Genomic DNA, 22,887 nt, shown 5'->3' on the forward strand with positions numbered 1-22,887 from the left:
ATTTGACTGTCTGCTTCAATCATACCACACTAGACTGGACCTGCTATGGAAACAGAAGGACAATTAAGTGAACAAATAACTTTGTCTCGCGGTAATATAATTAACTATCGCATGCACAGTCCTAATTTGAGAGCAACGCATTTGTTTGCTTGAGTTAGTTTATGATCACATGTAGGTGGGACTTCCCCTTTTCTGGCCGATGTGAGTTGTGAGGTGCCAGATGGTGTCCAGACAGACACATCAGGGTCGTGCACAGACATTTTAAGGGGCGGTGGCTCAGTCCAAAAAAGGGGAAATCCCCCTACTGAGCTAATGAATACCAAACTAGAAACGGCCAAACTGTCTGAGGAAAATGTACTCGCTGCTTAAAATTTGAAGTTGAGACATTTGAAACACATGAATACTGAAAGAGGCTGAAGTGGCAGTTGAAGTGAAGATCTGAAAGAAGATGAACTTCCAGTATAAATGCAAGCAATGAATAAAGTTTAATTGAAAGTGCATATTTATGTATTTATTTGTATTTTCTTGAGACAACTCTTACATCACTTATGTCTGTGTGAAATTGTTCTCCAGATAGACCTGAGTCAGAGGTGAGGATCGTGCTGCTTGGGAGGATCGGAGCTGGGAGGAGTTCTTCAGGAAACACCATCCTGAGCAAGACGACACCATTCAAGTCAAAAGTCTCTTTATTTGCTGTCACAGAGAAGTGCCAGAAGAAAACAGAGAGCATTGGCGGACAAAATGTGGTTGTCGTTGATACTCCAGGTATGTTTAACCCCAAGAAAAAGCAAGAGGAGGTGATGAAAGAGATCAAGAAATCCATCTCACTTGCTGAACCTGGTCCTCATGTGTTCCTGATTGTGCTGAATGTGGAAGATACATTCACAGAGGAACTACAGAATATGGTGGAACTCATTCGCAGTACTTTTGGCAAAAACACAATGGCTTTCACTCTGGTCTTGTTCACCCATGGAGACACACTGCAGAAAACGATAGAAAATGTTATTCATTCAGATCCAAATCTGCTGGACCTAATCATACAGTGCCAGTGGAATTACCATGTTTTTAACAACGAAGAGCGTCGTGTTGAAGTCAGTGATCAAGTCTTTAACAACAAAGATGAGAGTTGTGTTGAAGTCAGTGATCAAGTCAAGTCACTACTGCAGAAGATCAACAGCATGATTCAGACAAGAGGAGGAGGCTACTACACCCAAAAGTTGCTTAAAGGGGCTGAAAAAGCCTTAAAAGAACAACAGGAACAAAAACAGCAGGTACAAAATCCAAAAGGAGAAGAAACAGCCAAGCGAGGCCCAATTCAAACGTCTGCTTTAGTTGGAACAGGTGTTGGGTGTTTGATGGGGTATCTTGTTGCTGGTGGTGAGATTACGTCTAGTATAGGAGCTGCACTGGGAGGTGTAGCGGGTGGAATACTGGGATCTGGATTGACAGCTTTAGTGATACTTGCTAAAAACTACATCAACAGTTGCATCGGAAAGTGAGTTTTAAGTGTTTAAGCTGATCAGAGCAATTCTTACACTCCCCACGAGGAAACACTAAGCTCAGTGCAGCAGGGAGTGACGGTAATAACTTCGTAGACTAGTTATGAATCTGAGCACACATTGGAAAGATGAAGCAATTCTTACAAATGAAAATACTGTAAAGGGGAAATCATGGTGGTGGGAGAAGCCTGTGGTTGGTGTTGGTTGGTTGGTGGCCTATCAGGGTGACGTTTCCACCAGCAGTATAGAGTAGAGCAGCAAAGATTAGTAGATTAATCGATTAGTTGTCAACTATTAGATTAATCGCCAGCTATTTTGATAATCGTTAGTCATTTTTTAAGAAACAATGTCAAAATTCTCAGATTTCAGCTTCTTGAATGTTAATATTTTCTGGTGTCTTTGCTCCTCTTAGTAAACTGAATATCTTTGGATTGTGGACAAAACAAGACATTTTAGGATGTCGCCTTGGGCTTTGGGAAACACTGAACGACATTTTTCCACATTTTCTTTTTTTTGGACCAAACAACTAATCGATTAATCGAGAAAATAATCAACAATGAAAATAATTGCTAGTTTCAGCTCTAGTACAGAGTCAGAATCCATCCCATCTCACAAGGAAATGCATTTTATGGCAGAAAGCAGCTTTTCTTTTCAGGCAAGTTGAGGTGAAGCAACCAAGATGTGATTTTTAAAGGCGCGGTAATTTTTTGGGCAGTGTTTTAGAAAAACGTTTGGCCACACAATGACTGATTATGACCTCTTGGCCTTACTGAATGATGTCAGTACTGAGAAACTGGCTAACACTTTGAGGTGTAGAGATGACTTCATTGACATCCTCAAAGTCGGAGGATCATAACACCAAAGGCATGATTCAGACAACAGGAGGAAACCTCTACACGGCTGAGATGCTCCAAGAGATCGAAAAGAACAACAGCAACAACAGGTGCAAAATCCAAAAGGAGAAGAAACAACAGCCAAGCTAACCCATCCTCAAACCTGTGCTTTGTCTGGAACAGTTGTGGGACGTCTGATGGGGGTATCTTGTTGGAGGTGGTGAGATGACGTCTGCGATGGGAACTGCACCGGAAGGACCAATTCTTTCAAATGAAAATCCTGTAAAGGGGAAATCATGGTGGTGGAGTTTGTATATTTTGTTGTTTCAGTTTGTTTGGGTTTTGCCTTTTCATATAAAGTATGTTAACCAAAAGGCCATTCAGTAAGTCAGCTCAGTTTGCTGCTGATTGGTTGTGGGCTGACCTAAACATTTGAGAGCCCAAATGAGCCCAAATGACTACGACTGAAACCTTTTCTACGATAGAACACTCCTGGACGAATGAGGGACTACACCGTCTAAACATTTGATGTTTCTGAAAAAGATACATGTTGTTGAGTTTTTTGAATGTTTTAATCGGCACAAATTAAATTCCATTCAGCTCTTTTATATTGGAGTGGTGGCAGAAGTTTTAGACGTGCAGTGAGAAAGTGATTTGTTTTGTAATCGGGGTGAACTGACCCTTTAATAGGTGATTCTAATACCAATAATATCACTTTTAGATGAATGTAGAATATGTACAGCATTTGGGCTCTGACCTCGTCACTCCCCATGATAATGACTTCGTAGACTAGTTATGATTCTGAGCACACATTGGAAAGAGACGGTTTAAAAGACGGAACAAGTCTTACAAATGAAAATCCTGTAAAGGGGAAATCATGGTGGTGGAGTTTGTATATTTTGTTGTTTCAGTTTGTTTGGGTTTTGCCTTTTCATATATTTAGTATAAGAATATGTATGTTAACCAAAAGGCCATTCAGTAAGTCAGCTCAGTTTGCTGCTGATTGGTTGTGGGCTGACCTAAACACTTTGTTTGTGAAATAATAAATAATATCACCCCGTTTAGATAAATGTAGAATATGTGCAGCATTTGGGCTCTGACCATTATAACTCTCTCAGGTACTATACTCAGTACAGTCCAGTTTTCTAATACAACAGCCTTTGTAAAGAGTTACAAGTTGTTAATGGTTAATAAACAATGTTTTGTGCCGCTAATAGGAACAACAGCAGCTTGTGAGAAATCCCTCTGACTGGTGTTCATCCTTTCTATGTGGTAATAATACTGTTAGCAATGCTGGTAATCTACTCAGAAACGCTCATTGGTTTGTCACTTTCTAATGAGCCGTCAAGTCTGCGGTTATACATTTTATTGAGTCATTAATAAATCAATTTTGGTAAATTTGGCAAATCTTTTCCAGTAGTTAAGCGGTCAAATAGTACATTGGAGGGGTCTAACTGATGAGCTAAGAGCTAAAAAACACAACCTGGCAACCCAAAAATTCTTATAATGATGGCTTATAACTGGTCTATGAAACTCTGAGGAAGCCATTCATTACAACTTATAAACCCTTTATAAAGGGAGCCTGATTAGAACGTGGTAACACAAATACTGTTCAAAATACTGGAGGAAAACTGTGATTCAGGCTTGTTTTATCAGAACTATTCAGCTGTCAAACATCTGTAATGTCTTTGTTAAATGTAACAGGTATGTGGGAGAAGTGTGCAGCTGGTTTATGTAGAAAGAGATGCTCTTTTATTACTCAAATATTCAATATTAAAGGACTCGGATCCCGACTTCAAAGTGACAGTGAAAGTTATTTCTTCAACAAAACTTTTTACTGTTCAACAAGAAATGTTAATAACTTGAGCTTTGGGGCCTGTGAGAATTAAAATTTTAAATGAAGGTTGCTTGCCTATTATATTAATACCATGTTGAAACTTTTGTACACACACACACACACACACACACACACACACACACACACACACAGGGCATGAGGCTTAACAATTCAAAGTGCTGTCCTGCAGACTTGCTGACTGCAGGGAAAAGTTGATTAGCTGTTGCAAACAGGCTTACATTTATACAAAGAAACAGGGATATCAGAAAGAACATCATGTACTGAGGACAGTATGTATTGAAATGACCATGAGAGGAAAAGTATCAGTTTTGGGGAACGAAGCAGAGACTTTAGCAGCTTACAAACAGAGGAAGTGTAGGATTCCTCCACCAGGGCGCTGTCTCCACACGAAGGGTGGACTCGTGTGCCAAGAGGCTGGGACCAGCCTGTGGACCACCGAAGGGAGAGCTAAGTCTAAACCACAGCTCCTCCCCACCTCTGTAGAAACCTATCAGATAGTTGTACATTCTCATTTAAAACTCTGTGTAATGTTAAGAACAGCATTCTTTTTTAGGATGATGGCTACAGATTAACAGCGTGCTGACTGTGGTTTTCTGAATAGAAAAGATCCTTGTACAAGATGCTTTTGATCCTGCAATGCTTTAATAAATGCCAAATTAAGGAATAGCTTCTCTCCAGACTTTTCTTTTGCAAATAAACGAACGCGCTGACAGGCCCCTGAGCCCTTAGGCCCTTGGGTCTGTGTCCGGCAGGTCCGTTCGATAATCCATCCAGTGCTGTACACAATAATTTTAAAAGAAACTGTTTCAAGACGCTAAACCAAATGTATTGATTATCACACACAATCAATTATTCTACTAATTCTCACAACTTGATTTATTACATCCATGGCTGGATTACCAACTGGGCAAAGTGGACAACTGCACCGAGGCCCCAGAAACTCAGGGGCCCCTAAGGCTCCAGGTTGTCTGTGTGTCATTTACTTTGTGGTAATTTGATCAATTACACATTTGTTTGGTGATATACAACACCAAAGCACAATTAAAAACTGGATTGCTAAAATCTGGTTTTAAGACCTTTTATATTTCAGTACTGCGACAACATAAAATGTCTGTTCACTACAAACTTCCTGCACCCAAATGTCCCTCATCAAATCAAGGGCAGGATCAAAGCTGTTAGCAGGCTTCTCATTTTTAGATTTTATAAGCATTAACATTTATTTCGCGATGTAGCCGAACTACTAAATGAACTGTTATCTAGTAAACGTACATGACAAACTAGTGTCTGTCACTCGGACAAATGGGATTAGTTAGAGAGGAAAAACCCCATTCTGTACTTTAAAGCCTTTTTAAAACGTTAGCGAGGATTTTTGGACGTCATAATCCAGCCCAGTAAGTTGTAGTCGAGTACTGACCGAAAGCAAAAACTACTTGCTATTAAAAATAGTCTGAATCACTCAGTCATACTTTTAAGTACATCACATTAATAGTTTAATCAGTTTAATCAGGACATTCGTTCGAAATTATAACGTTAGCTAACATTTTAGTTAATGTTAGCTAATGTTTTGTTAATGTTAACTAACGTTTTAGTTAACGTTAGCTAACATTTTAGTTAACGTTAGCTAACGTGATGTTATCTCGCCAGCTAAAGTGGAAACTGAGAGCTTCAGGTAAAATTAAAATTTTTTAAACAGTGGTTGTGTGATCAGTAAGGCCTTTCATTATGTGTGATTTCAGAATGACTTAATCTTTTACCAGTAATAAAGACCAGTAACCCTCCTCCAGCTTCATCATTCACATTAATGTCAATACTTCTGTCTGGAACCAGCTCCAGTTCAGAACCATCTAGTTTATAACCAGATCCGCCTCCTGTATCCGCCAGCTGACTTCCTCAACAGCTCAGGTGGATCTTAACAACAGGTGTGTTAAGGTGCTGATAATGGAAGCTACTGTTTGTTCTAATGTAGCATATAACCCACACTATAACTTTAAACTGCCTCTTGTCAACATCATTTTACTGTCAGCACTCGTCACACTGTTAGCAGGCTTCTTTGTGTGTTTCCCAGTTACAGAGCACACACACCGGAGGGTTTTCAGCGCTCCCTCTGAGGTGGAGTAGAAGTATTATAAAATGTAAATACTGTGGTAGTTTAGGTGTTATCACTTCCTGGTTTATTTTGGTAGTATTCTTCTTCCCTTGTGTGTCTTGTGTTTTTACTCCCTGTCTGTGTTTTCCCTCCAGTTTTGATTGTTGGCCCTTCCTTGATTGTTTGCACCTGTGTCTCGTTGTCTCACCTCCCCTAGGGTATTTAGTCTGGGTCTTTTCTTTGTTCATTGTTGTACACCTGCTGTTGTTCCTGCCGAGCATTCGCTGTAAGTTGTGTTGAATTCTTTGTTCTCCCGTGGACCTTGCTTGGATTTTGCCTGCTCCCTTCTGTACTGTTTTTCCACCTTGGACTCACTCCCCTGTTTTCACCTCTGCCTGTACTTGCCTGCCTTCCACCCCACAATAAACACGATAGACATCCGGCTGCTTCACCCTGAGACCGCTTCCTCGTCATCTGCTTTTGGGTCCACATACCACTATACAGCACCCCTTACGACAAATACTCAAAGTAAAAGTACATTAAAACTTTACTTAAGTAAAGTACTTGATGAAATGTACTGGATTACTTTCCACCAATACAGAACGTCATTATAATCTTAATAAGCTACACTGAACTTAAAAGTTCACTATTACTATGCACTATTACTTTATACTGTACTTTATACCGCATTGTTATCATCAACTGGTAAACCCACTTTGTACTTCACACTTTTTATACTTATACCCACTTGTTACTTAATTTATCTGACCTGTATTATATTTTTTTGCTCAGTACTTCTATTCCTGTGTGCACTGACGTGATAGTGAGCTGCTGTAACAAAAGAGTTTCCCCTCGGGGATCAAATTATTTCTGATTCTGATGATTAGTCACATGTGAGCTGATGGCTGCTCTGAAGCTCAGCGTGCAGCTGGTTAATGAAATGCTGCCCTCTGGCGGTCACAGGAGAAAACAGTTCTTCTCTAACGGATCAATGAAGGCAGAACACTTTGGTTTTCATTCTGTCATAAACACACAACACACTGGTCCAAGTGTTCGCCCACAAATACACAAACAAAACACTACAGAAAGATTCAGTCCAACAAGAAACATGGACGTGCAGGAACACGAAATAAAACTAACTATAGAAGTGTTATGTATAAAAGCATGAAGTGTGAAACAGGATTAAAAAAAAATATATACAACATATTTCCATAGTGATCCTGAACACACCAACACAGACTGCTGTGCTCCTGACACATTACAGCGTTTCCAGACACTTTAAATTGGAAGATTTCTAAGTGACATTTGGCATATGCAACTTTTTAATGTTGGGGCAATTTGTGGTGTTAGTCAGACTTTAGTGTTCAGGATCTATTCTTAAACATGACAAACATTCAACCCGCCTTTAACAACATTTTCCTTAAACTGTCTCTATGTTCCAGCTTCAGTGAGGAGATCTTCATCATGGCAGCAGACCGTGGCTCCTCCGCCTGTAGCTCTCAGTGTGGTGGGGGTGTACCTGGGTCCCGGTTCAGACCATGACGGTGCACGTGTGATTGTGGTGGTGGCAGTTGGGTGGTTTCGATGTGTTGACATGTTTTTTAAAAGTGTTTTACTATTAAAACTCTTTTTAAACGACTCTGTTGGTCTTTTTCCTCTCTCATAGTCTTTTACAGTGATCAAAGAAGTTCGGCTCCTTGATGGAAAAACACTCAATTACAAGTAAATCCTGTATTCGGTAGGCGAGGGCCGGATGGCAAAGCTCAGTGCGGTTTTGCTGTTCGTATGTTTGAATGTAAAATTAGAAAATGAATGGAGTAAAATGTATATTTCACTCAGATGTCAAATAATGAACCCAGTGGAGTCCTGAAGCCCAACGCTGTACCTGATTAGATAAGAGCTTGTCCTGTTCATGTGGGCGCAGCTCTGACTTCATCAGACCGATGGTGTAAATATTCAAATCTGGGTGCCGAATGTTAAAGGGACAGCTCCTCTTACCTGTAGTGCAGGTGTGAAGCCTGGATCCACCAGCAGGTGGAAGCTCACATTTTGCTGTGTCAGAACTGCAGTGGAGTTATATAACAAAGACTAACTCAGACTGCAGAGCTCAGACTGAACTTCGAGATGTAACTGAAAGGTTTAAACGCTGATTAAAGGGTGAATACGACTAAATATTCTTGTGCTCAGTATAGACGGATTACTGAACAATATTTCCTGATTCAAGCAGAGATGGCAGCTGGAAACAACACGTCTCCTTGCTCAATCTGCACAACCTAAACCTAAATGAAAGAGTTTTATTATGAGTTGTATTGGTTTATATTATATAGTTTCATACAAAATAACACATTCATATTTTATATATATATATTATTTTCCTCCAGATGGTTTGAAGAGTCTCTAAAGATTCTGTAAACATCTTTAAACTTCAGTAAGTGTGAAGTGACTTTTTCACTGACTGTCAGACAGACAGGTACTGGGCTCAGGGTATCTGCTGATACATATAAAGAGTGCGATCAGGGTGGAAAAGCCTCTGAAACAGCAGGAAACCAACTAAATCTCAACAGAAAGCCACACTAACAAAACACTAAGTTTTAGAGATTGGCTAGCTGTTAGCTATTTTTCTTCTTGACCCAAACCAGCAGTGAACGTTTCTGCTAACAGGTGGTGTGTGTGAATCACAGCCGGATGTATTAGATTAGATTAGATCCAACTTTATTGTCCTTACACATGTACAAGTACAAGGCAACGAAATGCAGTTCAGGTCTAACCAGAAGTGCATTAAGCAAGTGCAGGATAAAAAGTGTGTGCATAAATGCAGGATAGCGCAGCATTATGAAAATATTTGACAAGTGGTACTATGGACATTATATATAGATGGCATTATTATGAACAGAAGTATACTGATGGATATGTACAGTAATGAATTGGACTGGGCAGAACAGCAGTGCAATGAATATAATGTAGTGCAGTTTATGGAAATAGTGAACAGTGTTGTAGATGAGTTATTGCAGTATTCAGTTCATAGTACTGGAGTGCAAATGATGCAGTATATGTATAAATAAATAGTCCGGTAGTGCAATTGAACATGTGGTACATGTAGCAAAAACAATATAGCAGCATTTAAGTTAAGGTATATGAGGGGACAGTGGAGTCAGCGGGGGGCAGAGTTCAGTAGGAAGACAGCTCTGGGAAAAAAGCTGTTTCTCAGTCTGCTGGTCCTGGTCTGGAGGCACCTGAGGCGCCTGCCTTCCGGCAACAGTCTCTGGGACACACACGCTCAACAGCCATCCCGTTAATGTGGATCGGGTCATGTGTGCCTCCTCTCTCCTTCCTGAAGTCCATGATGAGCTCCTTTGTCTTGGAGGTGTTAAGGAGCAAGTTATTGTTTGAGCACCATGTGGCCAGGTGCTGGACCTCCTCCCTGTAGGCAGTCTCCTCGTTGTTGCTGATGAAACCAATCACCGTAGTATCGTCTGCAAACTTGATGATGGCGTTAGATCCATGCGCAGGCCTGCAGTCGAGTGTGAAGAGGGAGCAGAGGAAGGGGCTCAGCACACAGCCCTGTGGTACGCCAGTGTTGAGTGTGATGGTGGTGGAGCAGTTGTGGCCTAACCTGACAAGCTGAGGTCTGTTTGTCAGGAAGTCCATAATCCATTTGCAAATGGAGGTGTTAATACTCAGGTTTCCAAGTTTGGTGATTAACTAGGAAGGGATGACAGTGTTGAATGCAGAGCTGAAGTCAACAATCAGCATTCGTGCATAAGTATTCTTATTGTCCAAGTGTGTGAGTACATTGTGCTCTGCCATGGAGACTGCATCCTCTGTGCTCCTATTGCTGCGGTAGGCAATCTGGTGTGGGTCCAGTGTGGATGGTGCTCAAAACACGTCATAACAATGGGTGCTACCGGGCGGTAGTCGTTCAGGCTACTAGAGTTGGACTAGAGTGTTTTGGCACTGGCGCAATGGAGGTAGATTTAAAGCATGCTGGCACAGCTGCTTGGGCGAGGGACAGGTTGAAAATATCCGTAAAGACCCCAGCGAGCTGCTCTGCACATGCCTTGAGTACGCGACCGGGGATGCCGTCTGGTCCAGCAGCCTTGAGCATGTTGCTCCAGCTCAGTGCAGTGTAGACATCTGTGGAGGTGAATGTGATGGTCGGGCGGTCAGCTGAGGGTGTGAGCTTGGTGGCAGTTTCCCTATTGTCTCTCTCAAAGCGAGCATAAAAGTTGTTAAGCTCGTTCTGGATGGAGACGTCTTGGCTGAGGGGGTGGAGTGTCTGGGTTTGTAGTTGCTGATAGCCTGGATGCCCTGACACATGCGTCAAGGGTCGGAATTGGAAAAGTTCTCCTCTACCTTTAGCTTGTAGCAGTGCTTGGCCCTCAGATTTGCCCTGGAAGTGCTGTAGGCCTGTGCGTCACCTGTTCTGAAGGCAGTGTTGCGTGCCTTCAACAGGAGGAGCACCTCCTTGTTCATCCATGGCTTCTGATTTGGGTATGTGGTGATCTGCTTCTGAGTTGTAACACTGTCTATGGTGATGTTGACGTAGTCCAGTACAGAGGAGGTGTAACTGTCTATGTCCGTATGAGAGCCACAGATGGCCTGAGAGGAAAATATACTCCAGTCTGTGTGTGGGAACCTGTCCTACAGTGTGGAGTCTACCCCCGCAGGCCGTACTTTGATGGTACTTACTGATGGCTTCACACGATTGATGAGAGGTGAATACTTGGGGGTGAGGAACAAAGAAATATATCAGAGCAAGAAGAAAATACAAGTGTAATATTTTCAAATGTACCACACAGGACAATGACAAATGAGCAATGGCATGAATCATTCTTTCAAAAAGAGAAAGAGAGGTTTCTCAGTCACTGCTTTAGGGTTTTTCTTCTGACAGTCATTTGAATCACTGCCAGTGTTTAGAAGATTCCCTAGAATATGTGTGAATCCCTTGACACGCCCATCCAGAGTCCCTCACAGCAGAATAATTAGCACTTTGATAAACTGTCTCCCTCATTACTCCAGTCCAGACAAGTCTAACTGACACTAGATCATTTCTGAACCACAGCAGAGCAGCTGGGCTCTAAATATTTTGGGGAGCTGTTTGTCTCTGGGCCCTCTGCAGTCTCCTCAGTGGTCAGACTGAGCAGGTTTAAACTGTGATTGTCCGTCCACAGCATGTTCTGTGATCCAGCTCCAGCAGCTCACCTCACCTCACCTCATTTAAACAGGAACCTGTTGCTGTTTAAATCTGCACAGATTTTAACGCTCAGCATCCAGTTTCTTTACCAACGACTGCTGGTTTCTTGTATTCTTATCTAACTGCTGCTCAGAGGATCTTTGTCTCTTTCTGCCCTTTCAGTCCTCAGTCTCGTTTGAACCATTACAGTGTTTTGGTCTCCAGGTACAAAACATGACTTTTCTTGTAAACCCTTCATACAAAACAACATCTATTAGTAAAGAGGACTTTCTGCAACCTAAAGACCATTCAGACATACAGAGTGTTCCTCTCAGCCGTCTGACTGCACCGAATCAAGCATTTGTGGCAGGTGACTCCAAACTTTTGAGTGGTAGTGTGTGTATATATATATATATATATATATATATATATATATATATATATATATACAGACCTGATAAAACAGGTAATACATCTTTAACATCGGTACACTGGCTGTTTGTCACTGTTTGACTGCAGAAATACTCCAGTGTTCAAAGTCATTCAAATAAAGTGAGGCCAAGTTTTGCTCAGTATTCAATCTGAATCCACTTTTAAGATCACTGTGGAGGTGGGTATGGGTAGCTTTAAGCTGCAGAGGGAGAGGTGGGGGAGTTGCTCAGGTGAGCAGCATCAAGGAGAGATAATTGGCACAGCTGAACCCAGTGAACTAATTATTCTCTCCTTAAATACAGTAGCATGCTGGACAAGGAGGAGGGAGAGCGGATGGAAGAAGAGACAGAAAAGAAAGAAAGAACAACTAAAAATAAAGAACCTACACTGCAACCCTGGTGTCAGCGTGGTATCTCAGGGCCAAGACGAACTCTCGGTAGCACGATTACGCTACAATCACTAACTGAGAGTTTCTGAAGTAACCTCTTCCTGTCTTGGCTAACTTTAAAAACTCACAGCACGTATTTCACCCTGAGAAGACTTCTGAGTCTGGGATGCAGCGAGCAGTTGTGTCCTCTCATCTACACCCTGTTGATCTACCTTTAGCGACTGTTGTCCCAAAGCCTCCATATTTCAACATGTCCAGTGTGAGATGGTGCTTAGTGGCAACATCCCTGACCTCCATGTCCACCTTTCTGCTGTTTGATTGTTGTAGCACCTCAGTTCTCTCATCAATAAAAGCTTGGGCTCTCACAGAAAATGATGCAGTTTGAACATGCTCACATTTTCATTCCTCATCACTCCTTCCAGCAGGATTGTACTTGCCTTTGTCTTCTTCTGAAGAAATCTGTTAAACCTGCCACAGGTTTTGAGGGAGCATGCAGTTCACATGCTGACTGCAGGAATTTTCACCAGAGCTGTTGCCCGTGAATTGAATGTTCATTTCACAAATTTTAACACATTCATAACAAACTTTGAGAGAAATAAGCCTTTTGTGTGCATAGAAGCAGCCTTGGATCTTTTACTTCAACTCATCAAAAATGGGAGCAAAAACAAGTGTGGTGTTTATATTTTTGTTGAGTGCACAGAGGGAGCGGGTCCCCTTCCACGGAGGCTGCCATGTTGCACCGCCATGTTTCTACAGTAGCCCAGAACGGACACACCAAACACTGGCTCTAGATATGGCCGTTCGCGTTTTTCGTGAGTTTCACGGCCACCATAGTTGGAAGGGGAAGGTGAGGCGAGTGGTATTCAAATGGTTGCACTCTGCAGTTTCACCACTAGATGCTACTAAATCCTCCACACTGGGCCTTTAATTGGCTATGGTTTCCCTTATTTAAGGGTGGTGCCCTGAGGTGAATTTAATGCAAGTTAAATTTACTATAAATATTGATTATTTCTGATAGCCCAAAGTGAGTGCAATTGCTCAACTTCATCTTTTTGTTCCAATTAATGTGTAAACGCTATGTAATTTTGGTGTCTCCTCTGTACAGGTTTATTAATTATCGTTACATATTTTGGTATCCTTGGTGATTCATAAAATCAAATAGCAAAACAAAACAACAAAACAGAAGAAAAAACAATGAAAATTGCTCTGTGTGTTTGTGAAAGACTGTGGTACGACTGTGTGTGTCGATTCTGATGTTGAGAAAAGTGGATAAAGTTATGTTTTGGAACGGACTGTCAATGCAAGATGTTAAACTCCATTAACTTTCTATAGAAGTTGTCATGATATCTAGCTGATGAATGTTAGGTGGTAAAAATCAAGTGAGTGGAATCGATGGGAAAAAGTATGTGGTGGAAGGGAGACGCATACAATTTGCAAGTATTCCCACATATATCAGAGCAAGAAGAAAATACAAGTGTAATATTTTCAAATGTACCACACAGGACAATGACAAATGAGCAATGGCATGGATCATTCATTCAAAAAGAGAAAGAGAGGTTTCTCAATCACTGCTTTAGGGTTTTTCTTCTGACAGTCATTTTGAATCACGGCCAGTGTTTAGAAGATTCCCTAGAATAGGTGTGAATCCCTTGATACGCCCATCCAGAGTCCTTCACAGCAGAATAATTAGCACTTTGATAAACTGTCTCCCTCATTACTCCAGTCCAGACAAGTCTAAGTGATACTAGATCATTTCTGAACCCCAGCAGAGCAGCTGGGCTCTAAGTATTTTGGGGAGCTGTTTGTCTCTGGGCCCTCTGCAGTCTCCTCAGTGGTCAGACTGAGCAGGTTTAAACTGTGATTGTCCGTCCACAGCATGTTCAGCTGCTGTTCTGTGATCCGGCTCCAGCAGTGCTAACCCTGGACTCACCTCATTTAAACAGGAACCTGTTGCTGTTTAAATCTGCACAGATTTTAACGCTCAGCTTCCAGTTTCTTTACCAACGAATGCTGGTTTCTTGTATTCTTATCTAACTGCTGCTCAGAGGATCTTTGCCTCTTTCTGCCCTTTCAGTCCTGAGTCTCGTTTGAACCATTACAGTGTTTTGGTCTCCAGGTACAAAACATGACTTTTTTTGCAAACCCTTCATACAAAACAACATCTAGGACTTTCTGCAATCTAAAGACCATTCAGACATACAGATATATATATAAACTTTGTCCTTCACCCCCCCACGGGTGGTCTCATCCTTCGATCCTCTACCAGAGGTCTGGGAGCTTGAGGGTTCTGCGCAGTATCTTTGCTGTTCCTAGTACTGCACTCTTCTGGACCGAGATGTCTGGTGTTCTTCCAGGGATCTGCTGTAGCCACTCCTCCAGTTTGGGGGTCACTGCCCCGAGTGCTCCGATGACCACGGGCACCACTGTTGCCTTCACCTTCCAGGCCTTCTCCAGCTCTTCTCTGAGCCCTTGGTATTTCTCTAGTTTCTCATGTTCCTTTTTCCTGATGTTGCCATCACTTGGTATTGCCACGTCAACCACAATGGCTTTCCTCTGCTGTTTGTCCACCACCACAATGTCAGGTTGGTTCGCCATTACCATTCTGTCAGTCTGAATCTGGAAGTCCCACAGGATCTTGGCTCGGTCATTCTCTACCACCTTTGGAGGTGTTTCCCACTTTGACCTCGGGGTTTCCAGTCCATACTCAGTGCAGATGTTCCTGTACACTATGCCAGCCACTTGGTTATGGCGCTCCATGTATGCTTTTCCTGCCAGCATCTTACACCCTGCAGTTATGTGCTGGATTGTCTCAGGAGCCTCTTTGCACAGCCTACACCTTGGGTCTTGTCTGGTGTGGTAGATCTGGGCCTCTATCGCTCTGGTGCTCAGGGCCTGCTCCTGTGTAGCCATGATGAGTGCCTCTGTGCTGTCCTTCAGTCCAGCCTGCTCTAGCCATTGGTAGGATTTCTTGATATCAGCCACTTCAGTTATGTTCCGGTGGTACATCCCATGCAGGGGTTTGTCCTCCCATGATGGTCCCTCCTCCAGCACAGCTTTCTCTGTTCCCCATTGCCTGAGACATTCCCTGAGCATGTCATCTGTAGGAGCCTTATCTTGGATATACTTGTGGATCTTGGATGTTTCATCCTGGATAGTGGCTCTCACACTCACTAGTCCACGGCCGCCTTCCTTACGGCTAGCGTACAGTCTCAGGGTGCTGGATTTGGGATGGAACCCTCCATGCATGGTGAGGAGCTTTTGCGTCTTAACGTCTGTGGTCTGTATCTCTTCCTTTGGCCACCTTATTATTCCCGCAGGGTATCTGATCACTGGCAGGGCGTAGCTGTTTATTGCCTGGGCCTTGTCTTTGCAATTGAGCTGACTTCTTAGGACTTGCCTTACTCGTTGGAGGTATTTGGCCGTTGCAGTTTTCCTTGTTACCTCTTCGAGGTTGCCATTTGCCTGTGGTATTCCAAGGTACTTGGAACCATCCTCAATGTCTGCTATTGTTCCTTCTGGGAGTTAGACCCCTTCTGTGTGGACTACCTTTCCTCTCTTTGTCACCATTCGACTGCACTTCTCAAGCCCGAATGACATCCCAATGTCAGAGCTGTAGATCCTGGTGGTGTGGATCAGTGAGTCGATGTCCCGCTCGCTCTTAGCGTATAGCTTGATGTCATCCATGTAGAGGAGGTGACTGATGGTGGCCCCATTCCTGAGTCGGTATCCATAGCCAGTCTTGTTGATTATTTGGCTGAGGGGGTTCAGACCTATGCAGAACAGCAGTGGGGACAGAGCATCTCCTTGGTATATGCCACATTTGATGGATACTTGTGCAAGTGGCTTGCCATTGGCCTCAAGGGTGGTTTTCCACAGCCTCATTGAGTTTGCAACGAAGTCTCTTAGAGTCCTGTTGATTTAGTACATCTCCACGCATTCAGTGATCCATGTGTGTGGCATTGAGTCATATGCTTTCTTGTAATCAATCCAGGCAGTGCACAGGTTGGTGTGTCGGGCTCTGCAGTCTTGGGAGACTGTTCTGTCAACCAGGAGTTGGTGTTTGGCTCCTCTGGTCCCTTTGCCAATGCCCTTCTGTGCTTTGCTCATGTATTGATCCATGTGTCCACTTATCTTAGCCACTGATGATGCCTGACATGAGCTTCCATGTTGTGGAGAGACAGGTTATTGGCCGATAGTTGGATGGGACTGTACCCTTTGCGGGATCCTTCAGGATCAGGATTGTACGCCCTTCGGTAAGCCATTCAGGGTGTGTCCCATCTCTTAGCAGCTGGTTCATTTGTGCTGCTAGGTGCTCGTGGAGTGCAGTGAGCTTCTTTAGCCAGTAGGTGTGGATCCTGTCAGGGCCCGGTGCTATCCAGTTCTTCATACCTGAGACTCTTTCTTGGATGTCTGCCGCTGTGATGGTGACTGGATTCTGTTCAGGGAGGTTGCTGTGGTCCTTTCTCAGAGCCGCCAGCCACTGTGCATCGCTGTTGTGTGATGCCTCCCTCTCCCTTATACTTTTCCAGTACTGCTCCGTTTCCAGCCTTGGTGGGTCTGCTCTGCTGTTATTACCCTGCCATTGAGCGTACACTTTTGCAGGTTGAGTTGCGAACAGCCGGTTTATTCTTCTGGCTTCATTATCTCTCGTGTATCTCTTTAGGCGGCTGGCCAAGGCTTGGAGCCTTTGTTTGGCAGTTTCGAGTGCTTCAGGTATGGGCATCTGGTTGTACTTCTTGGGTACTTGCTTTCTCATTGCACCTCTCTCAGCCTCTGTCAGTTGGCTCACTTCTCTCCGGGCGTCTCCGGGCGTCCTTCGTTTCCATGGTGGGTACTGTCTCTCATGGCTCCCATGGTTGCTCTTGTAGCCAAGCATCTCTAGGATCACTGCTGCTGAGGCGTATATCAGCTCATTGGTTTCAGTGATGGTTGTGGTAGGGATCGCTCTGTGTGTCCTGCCACTGCCGTGCCCCCAAGTCCAAATCCATTCTCGCCATTAGCTTAACAGTCCTTCAAAACTGATACAACAAGCTAACTGTTGTGTTGGCTAACGCAAGTAGCTAGCTAGCGACTGCTAAATAAAAAAACAGATAAAAAAGGGAAACAAAAAAAGGAGATTTGGACTAAATAAAAGACTTAAAATGTAATTTCTTAGTTATGTGTTTAAATGTATTTTGCAATTTTCATGTTATAATTTCTTTTCTAATATGCTGCTACTGTATGAATCTATCTACCGCTTTACTGCCAGTTGTCACGTACAATACAGTGGTAGAGAACTGACAAACGCGTTCTCATTCCCAGGGCATCAAATACCGATGTTTTGTCACGCCCCTCAGAGTCCTATAAACACACACAAGGTACTCTTTGCAGATGAAATTCGGAAATTATCATTGGACCAATGCGGCAATGTCAATGTCTCAGTGCACCACTGCGGTACCTTTGCTGTGGCCTAAATCTCAATTCAGTTAAGTCTTTCTTGTTGCTCGTTTTTTGGCTCCTGTGTGACCTTGTCTGTCTCTGCTGAGGATCTACTTCCTGCCGGTGATCCCAGCCATCGTGGTTTACCTGATCTCTGCACTCTCCTGTCCAGCTGCTTTTGGGGCCCTTGGTGTTCTGGAGCCAGGGGGCAGTTGCCTGCTTTGCCCTGTTGGTAATCCAGCCCTGCTATTCAGAATATTTATTTTGATATAATGTTAGCATTTGTACTGTGGACGCAGTTCTGATCATAGACTCTCGAGTCCAATCATATCAAACCGCAGAAAGAAGTCCTGTGGCAAAAAACCCCAAACGTTTTAAAATCATTTTTATATCAATTCAATCAATATTTGGTGTCAAATTATTGATTTCTTTAGTAAGTATCCGCGTAATAAGCGGTACAGCGAGCCGGTCATCCCTTACATAATGGACAATGGTAATGGTTACTTTTAACCAGTTGCTCTTTTTTTAAATATTTTTATCTCCCTCTTGCCTCTCAAAAATAAAAGGGGGAGCAACTTCAGCTGCCTCTATGGACCAGCACGCTCTGAATTTTCACCTTGAAGTTGTGTTTTGATATTTGTCTTTTCACCTTTTGGATGTTTGGAGGAAATCAAATCCACTCAGAGGCTCCCAGAGGGGAAAGTTACCGTCCAAGAAACAAAGACAGACATAAATTAATATTAATATCTCTTTAAATTAATAATTTGCCGAAACATTTGCCTAGTCTTTACTAGGTGTGGATAAGAACAAAGCAATACTGAAATTAATGAATGTATTAATGTAGTAATGTAATGTTGTAGTTTGCACCACTGTTTTGTTTTGCATCCATCTGCAGCCATGAAGAGCTCCAGAGTGTTGAAGCTGTATTTTTTATAAACCCGATAACATCTGCACTATCAGGTTTTCGTGGTGAAGCTGTTACCCCATAAAATATGTTCAATGAAACCAAAGATAAGAAGATAAGCCACCAAAATTGTGAATTATATCCTCACGCATCAGTCGAAGATCAAATATAACTAATAAAACAAAAATGTGCCAGAGAGGACAATAACTAATCTACTGGTCATTACAGCCCATTCTGAATCAGCGTCCATGTTGATAAGATTCCTCAGAATGTGCTTTTAAACTCACCACCTGGTTACAGAATAACTTCTTAGAGTCATTTTCTTCATTGCGAAAATAGATAAGCTGAAATTTAAAAGCCAAAAACCCCATCCTCAGTCAGTAGGAGTCATCCTCTGAAACACAACGACATTTTTATTACTTTGGGTTTGTTTATGGGTCCACATTTGAGCCACATGATTCTGCAGGAGAACCCGTCCAAACAGTTTTAATTTGTCATTTACCGTCTACATGCCAACAACGTTCCACGTGGGTTCAGTTCAGAATTTTTAAAATAGCAATAATGTAATGGCAGTGGTAATAATAATAATAATAATAATAATAATGACAGCAGGTGGCCCACAACCACAGATCCAGACTCTGCAGCCCTGGAGGCAGAAATACCTGCTGAAAGCGACAGAAGTAGAGAGGAGAGAAACGAGAAAGCACAGAAGATGCTGAGTTAGTAACATGCAGTAATTGGATAAAAATGCATACAGATGGAGAGGGAGAGGAGGAGAGAGGAAAGAGGTGCATCATGGGAAGTCTCATGGCAGTCTAGGCCTATAGCTGTCATGTGGTAGTCCCGCAAGGGAGCAGGAAACACAAGGAATAGGACCCAAGTACAGGCAACGGAGGCAGACTTTTAATATGCAATGCTTTAATAAAGAATAAAGGCTTACACAGGCTTCCGGCAGGCAGTGGTCAAAACCAGGGAATCAGTCCAACTAGGCAAACAAATCCGACAGGGAGTGGCAAAGTTCAAAAGTCCATAATCCAGGCAAGGTCCAAGGGAACAAAGAATCAATCCAACAGAACTCACAGGTTAGAAATGCCGGGATGCTTGACACGGGAACACAGTACAACCAAAATGCACATGACAAGGAACAACGACCCGACAATGAACAAATGAAAAATCCCGGACTAAATACACTGAGGTAGGGGAGATAACGAAACACAGGTGCAATCAATCAAGGCAGGGCCAACAATCTAAATGGGAGGGAAAGCAAACAAAGACAGGAAGTAAAACCACAAGACACACAAGGAGAGGAGAACACTAAAAAAATAAAACAGGAAACAGGACAGGACTCCACTTCCAGCCATTGAGGACATCCAGAGGAAACGCTATCTGCGTCGAGCCCGCAGCATTCTTAAGGACTCCTCTCACCCGCCCAGAGACTGGTTTCTCCCCTGCTTCCGGCAGGCGCCTCAGGTGCCTCCAGACCAGGACCAGCAGACTGAGAAACAGCTTTTTTCCCAGAGCTGTCTTCCTACTGAACTCTGCCCCCCGCTGACTCCACTGTCCCCTCATATACCTTAACTTAAATGCTGCTACATTGTTTTTGCTACATGTACCACATGTTCATTTGCACTACCGGACTATTTATTTATACATATACTGCATCATTTGCACTCCAGTACTATGTACTGAATACTACAATAACTCATCTACTGCACTGTTCACTATTTCCATACATTGCACTACTTTATATTCATTGGACTACTGTTCTGCCCAGTCCAATTCATTATTGTCCATATCCATGATCATACTTCTGTTCATAATAATGCCATCTGTATATAATGTCCATAGTACCACTTGTAAAATATTTTCATAATGCTGCTCTATCCTGCATTTATGCACACACTTTTTATCCTGCACTTGCTTATTGCACTTCTGGTTCGACCTAAACTGCATTTGCCTTGTACTTGTACATGACAAGAAAGTTGAATCTAATCTAATCTACAGTGGTGTGAAAAAGTGTTTGCCCCCTTCCTGATTTCTTATTTAGTGCATGTTTGTCACACTTAAATGTTTCAGATTATCAAACAAATCAAACAAATGAAGGTTGTTATTATTAAGTGAAAACAAGATCCAAACCTACATGGCCCTGTGTGAAAAAGTGATTGCTCCCAATAACTGGTTGGGCCACCCTTAGCAGCAACAACTACAATCAAGCGTTTGCGATAACTTGTAATGAGTCTTTTACAGCGCTGTGGAGGAATTTTGACCCACTCATCTTTGCAGATATGTTGTAATTCAGCCACATTGGAGGGTTTTCGAGCATAAACTGCCTTTTTAAGGTCATGCCACTGCATCTCAATAGGATTCAGGTCAGGACTTTGACTAGGCCACTCCAAAGTCGTTATTTTGTTCTTCAGCCATTCAGAAACCCCACAACAACATCCAAAGAACTGCAGGCCTCAGTGTTCCTGTTTAAATGAGGTGAGTCCAGGGTTAGCACTGCTGGAGCTGGATCACAGAACAGCAGCTGAACATGCTGAGGAGACTGCAGAGGGCCCAGAGACAAACAGCTCCCCAAAATACTTAGAGCCCAGCTGCTCCGCTGTGGTTCAGAAATGATCTAGTGTCAGTTAGACTTGTCTGGACTGGAGTAATGAGGGAGACAGTTTATCAAAGTGCTAATTATTCTGCTGTGAGGGACTCTGGATGGGCGTGTCAAGGGATTCACACCTATTCTAGGGAATCTTTTAAACACTGGCCGTGATTCAAAATGACTGTCAGAAGAAAAACCCTAAAGCAGTGATTGAGAAACCTCTCTTTCTCTTTTTGAAAGAATGATTCATGTCATCGCTCATTTGTCATTGTCCTGTGTGGTACATTTGAAAATATTACACTTGTATTTTCTTCTTGCTCTGATATATGTGGGAATACTTGCAAATTTTGTGTGTTAATGAACAGAGGTCAAAACATCCACTCACTTATCTGCACTGCACCTGTAATTTCAGAGCCGCCTTGTTTTCCTAAAACCTTCTTTGTTCGTCTCCCTTCCACCACATACTTTTCCCCATCGATTACACTCACTTGATTTTTACCACCTATCATTCATTTATCAGCTAGATATCACATCAACTTCTATAGAAAGTTAATGGAGTTTAACATCTTGCATTGACAGTCCGTTCCAAAACATAACTTTATCCACTTTTCTCAACATCAGAATCGACACACACTTCCACAGTCTTTCACAAACACACAGAGCAATTTTCATTGTTTTTTCTTCGGTTTTGTTGTTGTTTTGTTTTGCTATTTGATTTTATGAATAGTTTTTTCTATTAATCTTATTATTACTTCACACTTTGGCAGTATTGTCTTTGTTACACTCATGCACAATAAAGTGGGGGGTCTGGTGGTCCTCCCCCAGGAACAAAAATGATTCGAATATGTAGGGAAAAATGGCATAAAGGATACCAAAATATATAATGATAATTAATATACCTGTAATTCGGAGTGTATGCTATACTTTGAAGAATAGGAGTGGTAGATCTATGGCACATTATTTATGGCACTATCAACAGATAATGTTCCATTTGCAACCTCAATCACATCAACATGTAAGAAATGCATCAAAATATGAAATATATATGTATGTGTGTGTCGAAGAAGACATACTACATAATGGGTATCAAGTGTTGCTTTTACAGGCTTCCCAACATCTTTTAACCATCTTCAAAATTAGTTTTTCTTTTCAACGCAGGCGAGCCTAACACATAGCAATATCGTATATAAAAACAGGAAACGGGAAAGTTAACCGAGGTTCCGCCAGGTACCAAGCTTGCTCAAATCTTAGTGGCGCACAGAGCAAAAAGGGGCGGTTAGGTTAGTCAACTGGTTAACATGAGCGCTGAAGGGAAGCAGGCAGCGCTTCGGGGGCGCTTCACGGCTCTACACCCTCTTGTGTGTCCTCGGTCAGCAACGATTTCACAGCCAGTCTGCCCAGTCAGAGACAGGGACGATCAAGCTGTGGCAGGAGACAAAAAAAGTAGAGGCAGCAGAGGAACGAGAGGTCGAGGAGCAAGAGGGAGAGCAGCTCGTGCAGCAGCATTGATTGACAAGCCCTCGGGGCAGCTCTACTTCTTCGTCCTCTCATGTTGGACTGAGGGCAGACTGGATGCTACAGTGACTCACTATTGCCTCTCATGGCACAAGTGGTATTACATCACAGGACGGGACGGAGCTAGCAAGTTAGTAGATATCTCTGCAACACAATACATAGACGTCTTTGACATGACGTCAGAACTG

General features: G+C 42.7%; 1 protein-coding gene and 1 long non-coding RNA gene across 2 annotated transcripts in view; one reads left to right on the forward strand and one right to left on the reverse strand.

The window, feature by feature from the left end:
* Positions 1–22,887, forward strand: part of LOC122869003 (GTPase IMAP family member 9-like) — a 74,609-nt gene that overhangs the window by 2,318 nt on the left and 49,404 nt on the right. The gene's annotated exons all lie outside the window — the stretch shown is intronic.
* Positions 2,032–4,350, reverse strand: LOC122869012. Its single transcript, XR_006376216.1, has 2 exons — positions 3,352–4,350; positions 2,032–2,756 (listed from the first exon to the last, which is right to left on the reverse strand). It is a non-coding gene; the product is annotated as an uncharacterized LOC122869012 (long non-coding RNA).

The sequence above is a fragment of the Siniperca chuatsi genome, linkage group LG21 (assembly GCF_020085105.1).
Source record: "Siniperca chuatsi isolate FFG_IHB_CAS linkage group LG21, ASM2008510v1, whole genome shotgun sequence".
Classification (NCBI taxonomy): Eukaryota; Metazoa; Chordata; class Actinopteri; order Centrarchiformes; family Sinipercidae; genus Siniperca; species Siniperca chuatsi.